The following is a 15522-nucleotide window of genomic DNA, read 5'->3' on the forward strand; positions in this document are numbered from 1 at the left end:
TATTGTACTCTTTTACTAATACACTATTTTCCAAAGTCAATGAAATTGTTGCTTAATCTTCATTGTTATCATTTTCCAAGATTCTGTCATCTATGTCTACTTTGTAGCATGCTTGATTGAGCTCCTATGAGTCTATATCAAAATTTTCCTCTAGCTCAAGGCTTATGCATAGCACACGTCCAACATCAAAGTGTTCTTCTTCTACATCATTGCAATCATAAATCCATCTAGGCATATCTTCTTCATATTTTTTGCTTTCAATGTGCCGCAGAATTTTTCCATTGCAATACATGTAAACAAGTTTATATGCACGATCCACAAGAAGTTGATTGCGAGTAGTGTTGTGAATATATTTGTGCATGCTCCAATTTCTTTTTGAGCTTGAATTCAAAGAACACTCGGTTAAAACCTTCATCGCAAGATTACACAACAAAGCATAGTGTTCTCCACCATTTCCATGCAAGCTACTCTTTTTCCATTTGTTGAACAAAAGAGTTTGAAAATAGACCTTCTTTCAATCAAAAGAAAGAGATTTTTTTAATGCATCTTACACGATCATTAACATTGGCATAGAAAGTGTTTACCATTGTGTAAAAATCATGAACCACTTCAACATTGGACATCAAGTGCATATTCCAATATTTGGGATCTAGCATGTAAGCAGCACTATGTAATGGTGTATGCGCTCCAATCCATCCAACATGAAAGTAATTCGAGAAGACTTTTCTTTGTCGATGAGAGAATGGAACACACCAATGCTTTTCCACCATTGATTGCTCTAATTTTTCAGGACACTCCAAACTTCTTTGGATAGTCCACCATTGCATCCATACTTTTTTGAGATTGGGTGCTCTCTAATCAAGATTGGGCGCCCTTTGATCCACCATTGCATCCATATAAATATTTTAATAGAAGATTCAAACCATGTGTATTGCACCTAGAAGGAAAAACATGCGGGTACCATTGCTTCAAGATTTTTTCTGCATTCTTGTAATTCTTTGCATTGTCCATCACAATTTGGACTACATGTTTAGCATCCACTTCCTCTATCATAGAGGCAATTACATCATCAATATAAACCCCATCCTTAATTTAACCATGTGAACCCACAGCACAAACAAATGTTTTGTCTCTAGGTGAAACGATCATTAAATTAATAGGTGGTTTTCTTTGTACATTGGATCAGCCTCGTCGCTGACTATGGTACATCTAGAAAGCTCTATATTGCTAAGAATTACTCTTTAGACAATATAAATGTGTGTTTTCAAATTAAGATTCATGATATTGATAGGATACATATAATACACATTGCACACCCAATGAAGGATGCCTTTTGTACCCAATGAAGGATACTTTATACCAATTAAACCAAGGATATTTGTCTGCCTTATACTCTAGTATAAAACAATAGACCCTTGCTTAACATGGAACATATCAAATATCAAGAACGAATACTAGCCCCTAAGCAGGGCCCTTGGCTCCATCAAATCGTTTATAAAGCAGCATGAGGGAGCAAGAAACATGTAAATTACCTGTGTTGCTCAATACAAACAAGCTCAAATGCCTCCAACTTTGTTCCTAAATCTCCACAGGTATTAGCTACAAACCACATTCGGCCCATAATTCAAAGAGCTAAAGACTAGTCGCTCAGTAGCCTTAAGCAAGCCTATGAGGAAAGGACATCGTCCCTAAAATAAGGACCTTCTTCCCAAAAGGACCCTCCTAGTCAATCACGAGTTCTAAACACTCCAAATCTTTCTCAAAAAGCTAAAAATGCACCTAATCATCCGCTCTATATAGTGATAACATAGCCCATCGGGCTTTAGGTTTGCCCGACAGGCCCATCGGGTATCAAGATTACCCAACGAGACCGTTCATCGCAAGTTTACAGGCAAATCAAGTTTAAGCCAGTCATTGCAAAAGTTGTGTGATTATATATGTGATCACAACATAAGTTATGTTATTAACACGTGTTATTAATATTAGACAATTATAATTCCCACATCGCAAACTTGGAATAGCCCCCTAGCAAGGCAGTGGAGAGGACATATATTCACAATAGTGGACATTTTGATTGCACAAGCACGACTCCAGCTCAACAACATTGCAAGGCCCGTTATCTACATCCAATTTTCCATGCCTATGTGTTTGCTTGGTGCAACACATAAATGCTACAGGGAAAGGCACAGCTTTCGTTTCTTATAATATTTGGAAAGACCACAGTGCCAACTCTCCACCATACTTAATTATCGCATAGGATGCTTCCACTAGACAAAAAGCATGATTTTTGGGAGACAACATGTTGAACAATATCATGATAGAGGGAAAAATATGGAGGACGAAGGCCCAATTGCCCCTTTGCAAAGTGTCATAGAGGTTCGGATTGATCGCCGCAAGCTTCCAAAGCACTACAAGTGGTGCATATGTGATTTCAATTGCACATACACCAGTGTCCACAGAAAACATGTTAACAGTTACAATCCGCCTACTAGGTTTTGGTTTCTACCTGTAAAATGAAAATTTACAGTTTGGAAGAACTGTAAAATTCTCCCTAGTTTAGTTTTAGGAAAACGTGCAAAACTTGAAGAAAAACCCGTAAATTTCAAAAGCCCAATTTTTTCTATTTGTTTGGAAAAATGTTCTTTGGGAACACTGACACACACCATGAATGAAATATACAACCTGTTAAGCAGGGACGGTTATGGAGCGAGCTTTTTTTTTCCATCCCACCACGACCTTCCATTGCTGCCCCTTAGCACCCATCAGCACCACCATCCTAGCCCCCCACTGGTGGTTAGTGGTGCTAGCTTACTACCACCATGTGTTGCCCCTACTCCTAAAACCGTCGCCCATTGTCGCCCCTCCCTCTAGTGGAGTAGCCAAGGACCTCCTCTCTCTCACACACACTATCTCTCTATCTTGTTGACTCTCCCTCTCTATATATCTTTCACTATCTATCTTGCTCTCTCCCCCATACTCTCTCTCTCTCTCTCTCTCTCTCTCTCTCTCTCTCTCTCTCTCTCTCTCTCTCTCTCTCTCTCTCTCTAAATAGTTTCCTACGACGTTAAAATTGTCTTCTTCTTGTCTCTGTCTCTCTAAAAAATCCAAGGCATTAGCAAACCCCCTCGCCCCTCCCCGTCTCATGATCCCTCCAACTTGTTTCCTCTCTCTCTCTCTCTCTCTCTCTCTCTCTCTCTCTCTCTCTTTCCTTGCCACCGCTCTCTTCATCCCTATTCCCTTTCTCTCTCTCTGTCTCTGCCCCCCACCACACCGTCCCTCGAGTCAATTACGAAATTTAATGCAGCACTATATTAAAAAAACTGGAATAAAATGTTATATTAAGCGTTTTCAAATGCCAAAATGACTTATGAGATCCAATTGATGCAATCTTGGTGGACTTAATACAATGTCTAGTTACAAAATAAAATGAGAGAGAGAGAGAGAGAGAGAGAGAGAGAGAGAGAGAGGAGGAGGAGGAGGAGGAGGAGGAGGAAGACCGGCGCCGGGGGGTTGGGGGGGGACAAAAATTGTGAGAGGGAGAGAGTGGAGAGTTTTTTTTTTAAAAAGAGGGTAGGAGAGTGCAAAGCTTTAACCAAAATTTAAAAAAATTCCTCCCAAAAATATCACTAGTGCTTTTCGGACGATTTTTTTGTTGGTTTAAGCCTCTTTCACTCCCTCTCTTTTCCTCTTTTTTTAGGAACAATAAACTCCACTCTCTCCCTCTCACCCCCCTCCCCCCCCGCCCCCCCCCCCCCCCCCCCCTCTCTCTCTCTCTCTCTCTCTCTCTCTCTCTCCTCTCTCTCTCTCTCTCTCTCTCTCTCTCTCTCTCATATAACAATTCTTGAGTTCAACTCTCGTCGGATAGATCTTTGAGGTCCCTTGGGATAGTTTCCCACGATGTTAAAAATCTCTTCTTCTTCTTCTTCTTCTCTCTCTCTCTCTCTCTCTCTCTCTCTCTCTCTCTCTCTCTCTCTCTCTCTGCCCCCCCCCCCCCCCCCCCCTTCTCTCTCTCTCTCTCATCCCTCTCCTTCCCCTTCTTCCCCCTTCCTCTTTTTGTTTTCCTCCCCACCCCTACCTCTCTCTCTCTCTCTCTCTCTCTCTCTCTCTCTCTCTCTCTCTCTCTCTCAGTGCAGCCGTTTTTTGACCTAGTAGACAGCAGTCCACTCTTTTGATCATAACTTCTTCATCCGAACTCCGATTTGGGTGATCTATAGCCTCAATCGAAGAGCACGAAGTCCTCTACGCATTGATGTAAAGACAGAAATTTTCAGAGTTATGGAAGGCGTTTCTGTAGCAGCATTTCCGAAGTGAACAGGTTCAACAAAATTGATTCTCATCTCCTATTTTACATACAATGTCTTCCGGCACTCGCAAGGGTTCTTCTTCTTTAACAAGGTCCACAACCATTGTGGAAAATGATCCAAAATCTCCTAAGTGTGGAGATAGCAACACAACCACCCAACCAACGACATCGGAAACCATGATCATGGTGTACTTGGTATCGTTGCAAGAGACCGTAAACAAACAAGGCGAAGACTTACGAGCACTTGCAATGGAGAATGGCACACTAAGGGTACTTGTGGTTGAGAATGAGAATCTCAAGAGGACACTTGAGATGCAAACAACACGTTTGATGCAACTTGAAGAGGAAGTCAAGGAATGTAAACGCTCTCTTGTGGACTTGAATGCTTTGAAGGAGCGGATGAGCAAAGTAGAGCATGACCATGTATTGAAAGAGGAGAAATTTGACACTATGAGCCGGGATGTATGCGACATGAAAAATGTATGCACAAACAAGTCTTGGGCTGATGTATGTGGTAGCAATGTGGTTTCTAATTCCTCACTCATGCAAGCTATGATTCAAACAAAGAATGTTGAGAATGTGGATGTGGAGAAGTTGAAGGAACGGGAGCGACGTTCCAAGAACATTGTTATTCATGGAATTCCCGAAGAGAAGTTAGAGACACCTCCTTCTCTTGCCATTGTTATTGAAGATTTCTTCAAAACCCACTTTGGCATGTCCGGAGTTATGGTCTATGGAGCACATAGAGTGGGGAAGCAAGGAGCTCCTCGCTCGGGAGAACGGCCAATTGTATGCACCATGCCGGATGAGACCAAGCGAAAGATTATCCTTGATCATAGTTGGATCTATTTGAGGGATACAAAATGTTTTGTATGTGAAGATCGCACTATTAAGCAACAAAATATGCGTCGCAAGGCATATGAGGAAAAGAATAATAAAAACAAGGAGATCTCTCATGAAGAAAATGTGCCCAAGGAGGAGGCAAGTCTCTCAAGCAAATAGGGATGCGTGACCTATGAGACCGAGTTACAATTGAAAATATGCTTTTGGAATTGTAATGGATACCCATGGAATGCGGGGGTTGTCATTGATGAACTAACAAGCAAAGCCGATGTTGTACTTCTTGTTGAAACTTGGGAGCATGATACACAAAGGATTAACGGCTTGGAGGATTACAATGTACATTCATTGATGTGGTCAAAGAATCTCAAGCAACGAAGAGGACAAGGAGGGTTAGCATGTATGGTTAAGAAAGGATTGGAAGATTTTGTATCAATTGTTAAAGATGACAAGTACAAACGTTATGTATGGCTGAAAATTATGACACCAAAAAGAGCACCCATTTTTGTAGCCGGTTGCTACATTCCTCATCATGATTCTCCCTTTTATGCTTGCATGGATAGAGATCAACCATTTTCTGATTTGGAAGAGGACATTGCTTATTTCAAAGGTGAAGGTGATGTTATTGTATTTGGGGATATGAATGCTCGTACAAAAACATTGCAACATGATACTCAATTATTTGATATGCCATACATTTCAAGGGAGTTGGAGGAAGTTCACTTGTATGATCGTACTTCAATGGATGAGAAAGAGCCGGATCACTATGGAAAGTTACTTTTACACATGTGTAATAGCACCGGTATGCTCATTGCCAATGGTGTATCTTTGTGGAGTGGAACCAATGGATTTACATGTAGAAGACATAATGGGGATAGTGTGATTGACTATATGCTACTCTCTGAAGCCATCATGTATCGCATAAAGAGTTTTATGTTTGGTCAATGGACCCCGGAGTCCGACCATCGCACCTTATGTATTGACCTTTCATGTGGAGAAGCAACTAAGCATGATAATCTCAGCCAAAGGAAAGAGAAGTTATCACTATGTATGGATTTCAAACGGGCACCAATGTACATTGAAATGGTTGAGCAAAAATTATGGATGACAAAGCTTCAATGTGATGCACCAATGGAAACTAAATGGGAAGCTTTCAAGAAAGCTATTTGTTCTTGTGCGGAAGAATGCTTTGCCATAAAGCATCTCCATGGTATCAACAAAGATAGATCACGCAAAAGGTGGTTTGATAAAGAATGTCAAGATGCTCGAAAGTCCTTGATAAAGCTTGATGCAACTATGGACAAAGACAACTATCAAAGTCATTTGCATACATACAAGGCATTGATTCAAAACAAGAGAAGAAGATGGGAAGTAAAGCAACAAGAATTTCAAGTCCAAGAAAAGGCACATGCATGTGGAAGATTTTGGAGAAACTTGAGAGGCAAGCGGGTTGAGAATTTTGGTAACTTGAGTCTAGTGGATATGTACACACATTGTAGGCAATTATATGAGCAAGAAAATATTGAAAAAATGCCATTTTATGGTTCACTCCCATGTATGCCGTCTTTTTTTACTATTGAGGATGTATGCAGTGGGCTTGAAAAGTTGGCCACTCGCAAAGCGGGAGATCTTCAAGGTATCAAGCCGGAGATGATCAAATGGACGGGAGATTTTACCCATGAGTGGATGTGTGATATGTTCAACCTTGCACTTCAACATGGTATGCCTTATGATTGGAGTACTAATTGGGTTAAGCCTTTGCATAAAGGAGGGGATGTAAAGAATGTAAGCAACTACCGGACTATAATGATTGGGTCTCTTATGGCAAAGTTGTTTGGGTGCATAATGGAGATGAAATTGAGTGATTGGGCTGAAGAGAATGACAAGCGTGCAAAGGGACAAGCGGGTTTTCGTCGATGCCATAGCACCATTGATCATCTTGTCACTCTTCGTGTTCTCATGGAGGAAAGTCGGTTGAAAGGCAAGCGATTGTATTGTTGTTTTGTGGACTTTAAGAAAGCCTTTGATATGATTCCATGTAACAATTTGTGGAGAAGTATGGAAGAACTCCAAGTGCCAAGTGAGTTTATGCTTGCGGTTTCTCGAATCTATGAGAAGGTGATTTGTCAATTAGGCATGGGAAGAGAAATTTCAGAAATTTTTGTAAGCACTATTGGGGTTAAACAAGGATGTCCATTGTCACCAACTCTCTTTGGTCTATGCATCGATCAATTGGAACAAATGGTACTTGACTTTATGCAAGAAGAAGGCATTGAAGAGTTCACTATTTGCAATGCGGTAATCATGCTTTTGTTGTATGCGGATGATGTAGTGCTTCTAGCACACACTTTAGAAGATGCACAAAAGCTTATGGTTGTCCTTGAGAACTTTTGCTTGCATAGTGGGCTGATTGTAAATGAATCCAAAACAAAGGTTATGCTTGTGAAAACCAACCATAAGGAGAAGCCATGCATTGTGTACAACAACGAGACACTTGAAGTTGTTGAGAGCTTTAAGTACCTTGGCCTTGAGGTTCCATCCAATCACAAGTGGCATGAATGTGCTATGCGTCGTTTGGAAGCGGGAAAGAGAGCATATTATGCATTTGAGAACATGTGTAATGCGGGAAACATCAAGTGTTGGGTTCTTAAGAAGTATCTTTTTGATGCATTGGTGACACCGGTTCTTCTTTATGGAGTTGAAGTGTGGGGCGGGAGCATCTCAAAGTCTACTTGGAAAGAGTTTGAGAATGTCCAAAAGCCTTTTCTTACAAACTTTCTCCAAGTTAAGACACAAACACCATATATGCTCCTACTTCTTGAGTCAGGATCTCTTCCAATTGATGTTATGGGCATGGAAAGGGTTGTGGAGTACATGATAAAGATGCGTCAAAACCCCTCACATCGACTTCCTACAATTGCATGGGAAGCAAGCAAAAAAGTTCAAAAGACGCATAAAAGCAAGATCTTGAGCACGGGATGGATGCAAGACATAAAGAAGTGGTTTGAGAGATGGGATGCATTACACTTGCTACATGATGCTTCAATTGACTCTCAAGTGAATGAAGCTTTTCTACAACGCCAATGTATTACGGCTTGGGAGAAATCCGGTGGGTCACGCTTCATACATTACACCACCTATATTGCCCCCAACTACAAAACCATGTTCTTCGCTGAGAGAGGAAACCGTACTCACACTTACATGCTTGAGCCTATTCCCTTGTCCGCGATACGCACTATCGCAGCAATTCGGCTTAGCTCCCATTTCCTTCGATGCGAGATAGGGCGTTGGGGCAATGGAGAAGAGTCAAATCGATTGTGCACATTATGCTCACTGCAAGTTCGAGAGTCTGAGTACCACACACTACTAGAGTGATCAGCTTTTGATCACATCCGAACTTGCTTCTCTCACATTTTCAGCCATAACTTAGACGTACACACTTTCCTCTCCCAGCCAAAGTGTAGGCTCTCCATTGCGACTCTCATCACTACAATTTTGGAGCATCGAGAGTCACTCATCAGCCATACACATACTACATCACATGTAACTTTGGTCCCATAGGTCATATTTGACCTCCGAGGACGATAATAAAATCTATCTATCTATCTATCTATCTCTCTCTCTCTCTCTCTCTCTCTCTCTCTCTCTCTCTCTCTCTCTCTCTCTCTCTCTCTCTCTCTCTCTCTCTCTCTATAACATAGCGTGCTTAGGAAGCACATCGACCATATTGAAAATTGGAATCCGAAGAGCGCCAACACACGCACGCAGAGGTCTCTCTCTCTCTCTTCTCTCTCTCTCTCTCTCTCTCTCTCTCTCTCTCTCTCTCTCTCTCTCTCTCTCAAAAAACGCAGCCGTTTTTTGACCTAGTAGACAGCAGTCCACTCTTTTGATCATAACTTCTTCATCCGAACTCCGATTTGGGTGATCTATAGCGTCAATCGAAGAGCACAAAGTCCTCTACGCATTGATGTAAAGACAAAAATTTTCAGAGTTATGGAAGGTGTTTCTGTAGCAGCATTTCCGAAGTGAACAGGTTCAACAAAATTGATTCTCATCTCCTATTTTACATACAATGTCTTCCGGAACTCGCAAGGGTTCTTCTTCTTCAACAAGGTCCACAACCATTGTGGAAAATGATCCAAAATCTCCTAAGTGTGGAGATAGCAACACAACCACCCAACCAACGACATCGGAAACCATGATCATGGCGTACTTGGTATCATTGCAAGAGACCGTAAACAAACAAGGCGAAGACTTACGAGCACTTGCAATGGAGAATGGCACACTAAGGGTACTTGTGGTTGAGAATGAGAATCTCAAGAGGACACTTGAGATGCAAACAACACGTTTGATGCAACTTGAAGAGGAAGTCAAGGAATGTAAACGCTCTCTTGTGGACTTGAATGCTTTGAAGGAGCGGATGAGCAAAGTAGAGCATGACCATGTATTGAAAGAGGAGAAATTTGACACTATGAGCCGGGATGTATGCGACATGAAAAATGTATGCACAAACAAATCTTGGGCTGATGTATGTGGTAGCAATGTGGTTTCTAATTCCTCACTCATGCAAGCTATGGTTCAAACAAAGAATGTTGAGAATGTGGATGTGGAGGAGTTGAAGGAACGGGAGCGACGTTCCAAGAACATTGTTATTCGTGGAATTCCCGAAGAGAAGTTAGAGACACCTCCTTCTCTTGCCATTGTTATTGAAGATTTCTTCAAAACCCACTTTGGCATGTCCGGAGTTATGGTCTATGGAGCACATAGAGTGGGGAAGCAAGGAGCTCCTCGCTCGGGAGAACGGCCAATTATATGTACCATGCCGGATGAGACCAAGCGAAAGATTATCCTTGATAATAGTTGGATCTATTTAAGGGATACAAAATGTTTTGTATGTGAAGATCGCACTATTAAGCAACAAAATATGCGTCGCAAGGCATATGAGGAAAAGAATAATAAAAACAAGGAGATCTCTCATGAAGAAAATGTGCCCAAGGAGGAGGCAAGTCTCTCAAGCAAATAGGGATGCATGACCTATGAGACCGAGTTACAATTGAAAATATGCTTTTGGAATTGTAATGGATACCCATGGAGGGCGGGGGTTGGCATTGATGAACTAACAAGCAAAGCCGATGTTGTACTTCTTGTTGAAACTTGGGAGCATGATACACAAAGGATTAACGGCTTGGAGGATTACAATGTACATTCATTGATGTGGTCAAAGAATCTCAAGCAACGAAGAGGACAAGGAGGGTTAGCATGTATGGTTAAGAAAGGATTGGAAGATTTTGTATCAATTGTGAAAGATGACAAGTACAAATGTTATGTATGGCTGAAAATTATGACACCAAAAAGAGCACCCATTTTTGTAGCCGGTTGCTACATTCCTCATCATGATTCTGCCTTTTATGCTTGCATGGATAGAGATCAACCATTTTCTGATTTGGAAGAGGACATTGCTTATTTCAAAGGTGAAGGTGATGTTATTGTATTTGGGGATATGAATGCTCGCACAAAAACATTGCAACATGATACTCAACTATTTGATATGCCATACATTTCAAGGGAGTTGAAGGAAGTTCACTTTTATGATCGTACTTCAATGGATGAGGAAGAGCCGGATCACTATGGAAAGTTATTTTTACACATGTGTAATAGCACAGGTATGCTCAATTCCAATGGTGTATCTTTGTGGAGTGGAACCAATGGATTTACATGTAGGAGACATAATGGGGATAGTGTGATTGACTATATGCTACTCTCTGAAGCCATCATGTATCGCATAAAGAGTTTTATGTTTGGTCAATGGACCCCGGAATCCGACCATCGCACCTTATGTATTGACCTTTCATGTGGAGAAGCAACTAAGCATGATAATCTCAACCAAAGGAAAGAGAAGTTATCACTATGTATGGATTTCAAACGGGCAACAATGTACATTGAAATGGTTGAGCAAAAATTATGGATGACAAAGCTTCAATGTGATGCACCATTGGAAACTAAATGGGAAGCTTTCAAGAAAGCTATTTGTTCTTGTGCGGAAGAATGCTTTGCCATAAAGCATCTCCATGGTATCAACAAAGATAGATCACGCAAAAGGTGGTTTGATAAAGAATGTCAAGATGCTCGAAAGTCCTTGATAAAGCTTGATGCAACTATGGACAAAGACAACTATCAGAGTCATTTGCATACATACAAGGCATTGATTCAAAACAAGAGAAGAAGATGGGAAGTAAAGCAACAAGAATTTCAAGTCCAAGAAAAGGCACATGCATGTGGAAGATTTTGGAGAAACTTGAGAGGCAAGCAGGTTGAGAATTTTGGTAACTTGAGTTTAGTGGATATGTACACACATTGTAGGCAATTATATGAGCAAGCAAATACTGAAAAAATGCCATTTTATGGTTCACTCCCATGTATGCCGTCTTTTTTTACTATTGAGGATGTATGCGGTGGGCTTGAAAAGTTGGCCACTCGCAAAGCGGGAGATCTTCAAGGTATCAAGCCGGAGATGATCAAATGGACGGGAGATTTTACCCATGAGTGGATTTGTGATATGTTTAACCTTGCAATTCAACATGGTATGCCTTATGATTGGAGTACTAATTGGGTTAAGCCTTTGCATAAAGGAGGGGATGTAAAGAATGTAAGCAACTACCGGACTATAATGATTGGGTCTCTTATGGCAAAGTTGTTTGGGTGCATAATGGAGATGAAATTGAGTGATTGGGCTGAAGAGAATGACAAGCGTGCAAAGGGACAAGCGGGTTTTCGTCGATGCCATAGCACCATTGATCATCTTGTCACTCTTCGTGTTCTCATGGAGGAAAGTCGGTTGAAAGGCAAGCGATTGTATTGTTGTTTTGTGGACTTTAAGAAAGCCTTTGATATGATTCCACGTAACAATTTGTGGAGAAGGATGGAAGAACTCCAAGTGCCAAGTGAGTTTATGCTTGCGGTTTCTCGAATCTATGAGAAGGTGATTTGTCAATTGCGCATCGGAAGAGAAATTTCAAAAAAAATTGTAAGCACTATTGGGGTTAAACAAGGATGTCCATTGTCACCAACTCTCTTTGGTCTATGCATCGATCAATTGGAACAAATGATACTTGACTTTATGCAAGAAGAAGGCATTGAAGAGGTCACTATTTGCAATGCGGTAATCATGCTTTTGTTGTATGCGGATGATGTAGTGCTCCTAACACACACTTTAGAAGATGCACAAAAGCTTATGGTTGTCCTTGAGAACTTTTGCTTGCATAGTGGGCTGATTGTAAATGAATCCAAAACAAAGGTTATGCTTGTGAAAACCAACCATAAGGAGAAGCCATGCATTGTGTACAACAACGAGACACTTGAAGTTGTTGAGAGCTTTAAGTACCTTGGCCTTGAGGTTCCATCCAATCACAAGTGGCATGAATGCGCTATGCATCGTTTGGAAGCGGGAAAGAGAGCATATTATGCATTTGAGAACATGTGTAATGCGGGAAACATCAAGTGTTGGGTTCTCAAGAAGTATCTTTTTGATGCATTGGTGACACTGGTTCTTCTTTATGGAGTTGAAGTGTGGGGCGGGAGCATCTCAAAGTCTACTTGGAAAGAGTTTGAGAATGTCCAAAAGCCTTTTCTTACAAACTTTCTCCAAGTTAAGACACAAACACCATATATGCTCCTACTTCTTGAGTCGGGATCTCTTCCAATTGAGGTTATGCATGGAAAGGGTGGTGTGGAGACATGATAAAGATGCGTCAAAACCCCTCACATCGACTTCCTACAATTGCATGGGAAGCAAGCAAAAAAGTTCAAAAGACGCATAAAAGCAAGATCTTGAGCACGGGATGGATGCAAGACATAAAGAAGTGGTTTGGGAGATGGGATGCATTACACTTGCTACATGATGCTTTAATTGACTCTCAAGTGAATGAAGCTTTTCTACAACGCCAATGTATTACGGCTTGGGAGAAATCCGGTGGGTCACGCTTCATACATTACACCACCTATATTGCCCCCAACTACAAAACCATATTCTTCGCTGAGAGAGGAAACCCTACTCACACTTACATGCTTGAGCCTATTCCCTTGTCCGCGATACGCACTATCGCAGCAATTCGGCTTAGCTCCCATTTCCTTCGATGCGAGATAAGGCGTTGGGGCAATGGAGAAGAGTCAAATCGATTGTGCACATTATGCTCACTGCAATTTCGAGAGTCTGAGTACCACACACTACTAGAGTGCTCAGCTTTTGATCACATCCGAACTTGCTTCTCTCACATTTTCAGCCATAACTTAGACCTACACACTTTCCTCTCCCAGCCAAAGTGTGGGCTCTCCATTGCGACTCTCATCACTACAATTTTGGAGCATCGAGAGTCACTCATCAGCCATACACATACTACATCACATGTAACTTTGGTCCCATAGGTCATATTTGACCTCCGAGGATGATAATAAAATCTCTCTCTCTCTCTCTCTCTCTCTCTCTCTCTCTCTCTCTCTCTCTCTCTCTCTCTCTCTCTCTCTCTCTCTCTTATATCTCTTTCCCTCTTGATCGGGCCCTCTCCCCCTCTCGCTATCGCTCTCTCTCCCTCTTTCATAAAAAAAAAGAGGTACAAGTGATACTGCATGATGGCGAGGGTGGACACACACCACAAAGAGAGAGAGAGAGAGAGAGAGAGAGAGAGAGAGAGAGAGAGAGAGAGAGAGAGAGAGAGAGAGAGAGAGAGAGAGAGAGGGGGGGGGGGGGGGGGGGGGAGGGGTGCAGCTCACTTAGGGATAGGAGGGAAGGCGAGAGAGAGAGAGAGAGAGAGAGAGAGAGAAGAGAGAGAGAGAGAGAGAGAGAAGGCGGAAGAGAGAGATAGGAGAGACAAAGAGAGTGAGAGAGAGAGGGTTTGGAGGAGAGAGAGAGAGAGAGAGAGAGAGAGAGAGAGAGAGAGAGAGAGAGAGAGAGGAATAGCTATTATAGAGAGTGACAGGGAAAGAGAGAGGAAGAAAGGAGTGGGAGAAGAGGAGGACCTTGAGGAAGGGAGGGTGGTTTCTAGAGGAGGATATGGAGGAAGGGAGAGCAGTTAGAGGAGTAGATGGAGAGATGAGGTGGAGGAGAGGGAGGATGTTGGAGGAGGAGGAGCAAGGGAAGAGGGGGAATCACATGGGGTGCAAGAGGAGGAAGGGAGGTAGAGAGGGCGGCCCTCCAAAGAAAAAAAAACTCACACCAAAGCTCGCTCCGTTGAGCTCGCTCGAAAACCTAACTCCTCTTAAGAAACCATTATGTGGAGGATTTTGAAAGCATCTTTAGGTATAATTACTTCAAGGATTTCCTACAATGTGCTCTTTGACCCCAGGCTACTTCTCCTCTTGGAATATAGGGGTAAAGGTGGAGGCCACTAAAAGGCATGTTGCCCTTATCATAGGCATTCCAGTTAACATGCAGCTACACAATCTGTGCGCACGAACGATAGAGGTTAATTTTCTATGTATTCACAAGAAGATGTGGTCAAAGCAGGTTAATTTCTATGTATTCACAAGAAGACGTGGTCAAAGCAGCTTGCTCCACTACTAATTAGAGAACTAACAAGCAAAGTTCATCTTGAGAATATATGGCAAGCAATATATAGAGTAGGGATTGTATTGCCAACTCCTCTTGTTACCTGCCAATACTGGCATAGGCCTTTGAACTCAAAAAAGCTTATCAAAGTGGGTTGTTCTCAGCTTTTTGGCTTGGGAATGACAAGGGGCAGACAAACAAACATTACCAATTGCTGTAGAAAACGCTTACCCCTGGCTTTAGAGCTATGGAGAGGAGAGATAAATCAGTAGTGGCACGAGTTTTGCAACAATATCTTCAACAGTTTGTGGTTGTGTGAGAGCTCTTTGAAGCTGATGTGGAGCATTGGCTAGTGCCACTGAATAATGTGGTAAATGCTTATGTCATTGAAGATGTTGAATCCCATAGTATTACAGATGTGTGCAGCTTTTACATGTTGCCATCCACTGTTTTGGGTAATCAAAGGTATATAGCTTTCACAAGAAGACTTAGAGATTTTCTCATGTAGGAAAACGGAGTCTTTTTCGGTGTTTTTCATACAATGCATAACATCATGAGCTTCTGCTCGAGAGGCACCACATACGTAGCTAGGTACGCTTGGGGGCACGGACCACTAGCCCCCCACCGGGCCGGCGGTCCCCGGCCCTTAATGAAAGTTTTAAAACATATATAAAAGTCTTGGCTTTAGAAACCTAAATTTTACTTTTGTGAAAAAGCTCTCAACCTTGATGAAAGTTTTAAAACATATATAAAAGTCTTGGCTTTAGAAACCTTAATTTTATTTTTGTGGAAAAGCTCTCAAGGAGATTGATTGCTTTATTCATTCCTTGGAAGGTGC

The 15522-nt window shown here is 41.8% G+C and overlaps 1 pseudogene; it reads left to right on the forward strand.

Moving 5' to 3' along the window:
• Window positions 1–1560: 1560 nt before the first annotated feature.
• Window positions 1561–15192, forward strand: LOC147433019 (glycylpeptide N-tetradecanoyltransferase 1-like; annotated as a pseudogene).
• The last annotated feature ends 330 nt before the right edge of the window (window positions 15193–15522 follow it).

This window comes from Adiantum capillus-veneris, chromosome 20 (assembly GCF_014529385.1).
Source record: "Adiantum capillus-veneris isolate H3 chromosome 20, ASM1452938v2, whole genome shotgun sequence".
Classification (NCBI taxonomy): domain Eukaryota; kingdom Viridiplantae; phylum Streptophyta; class Polypodiopsida; order Polypodiales; family Pteridaceae; genus Adiantum; species Adiantum capillus-veneris.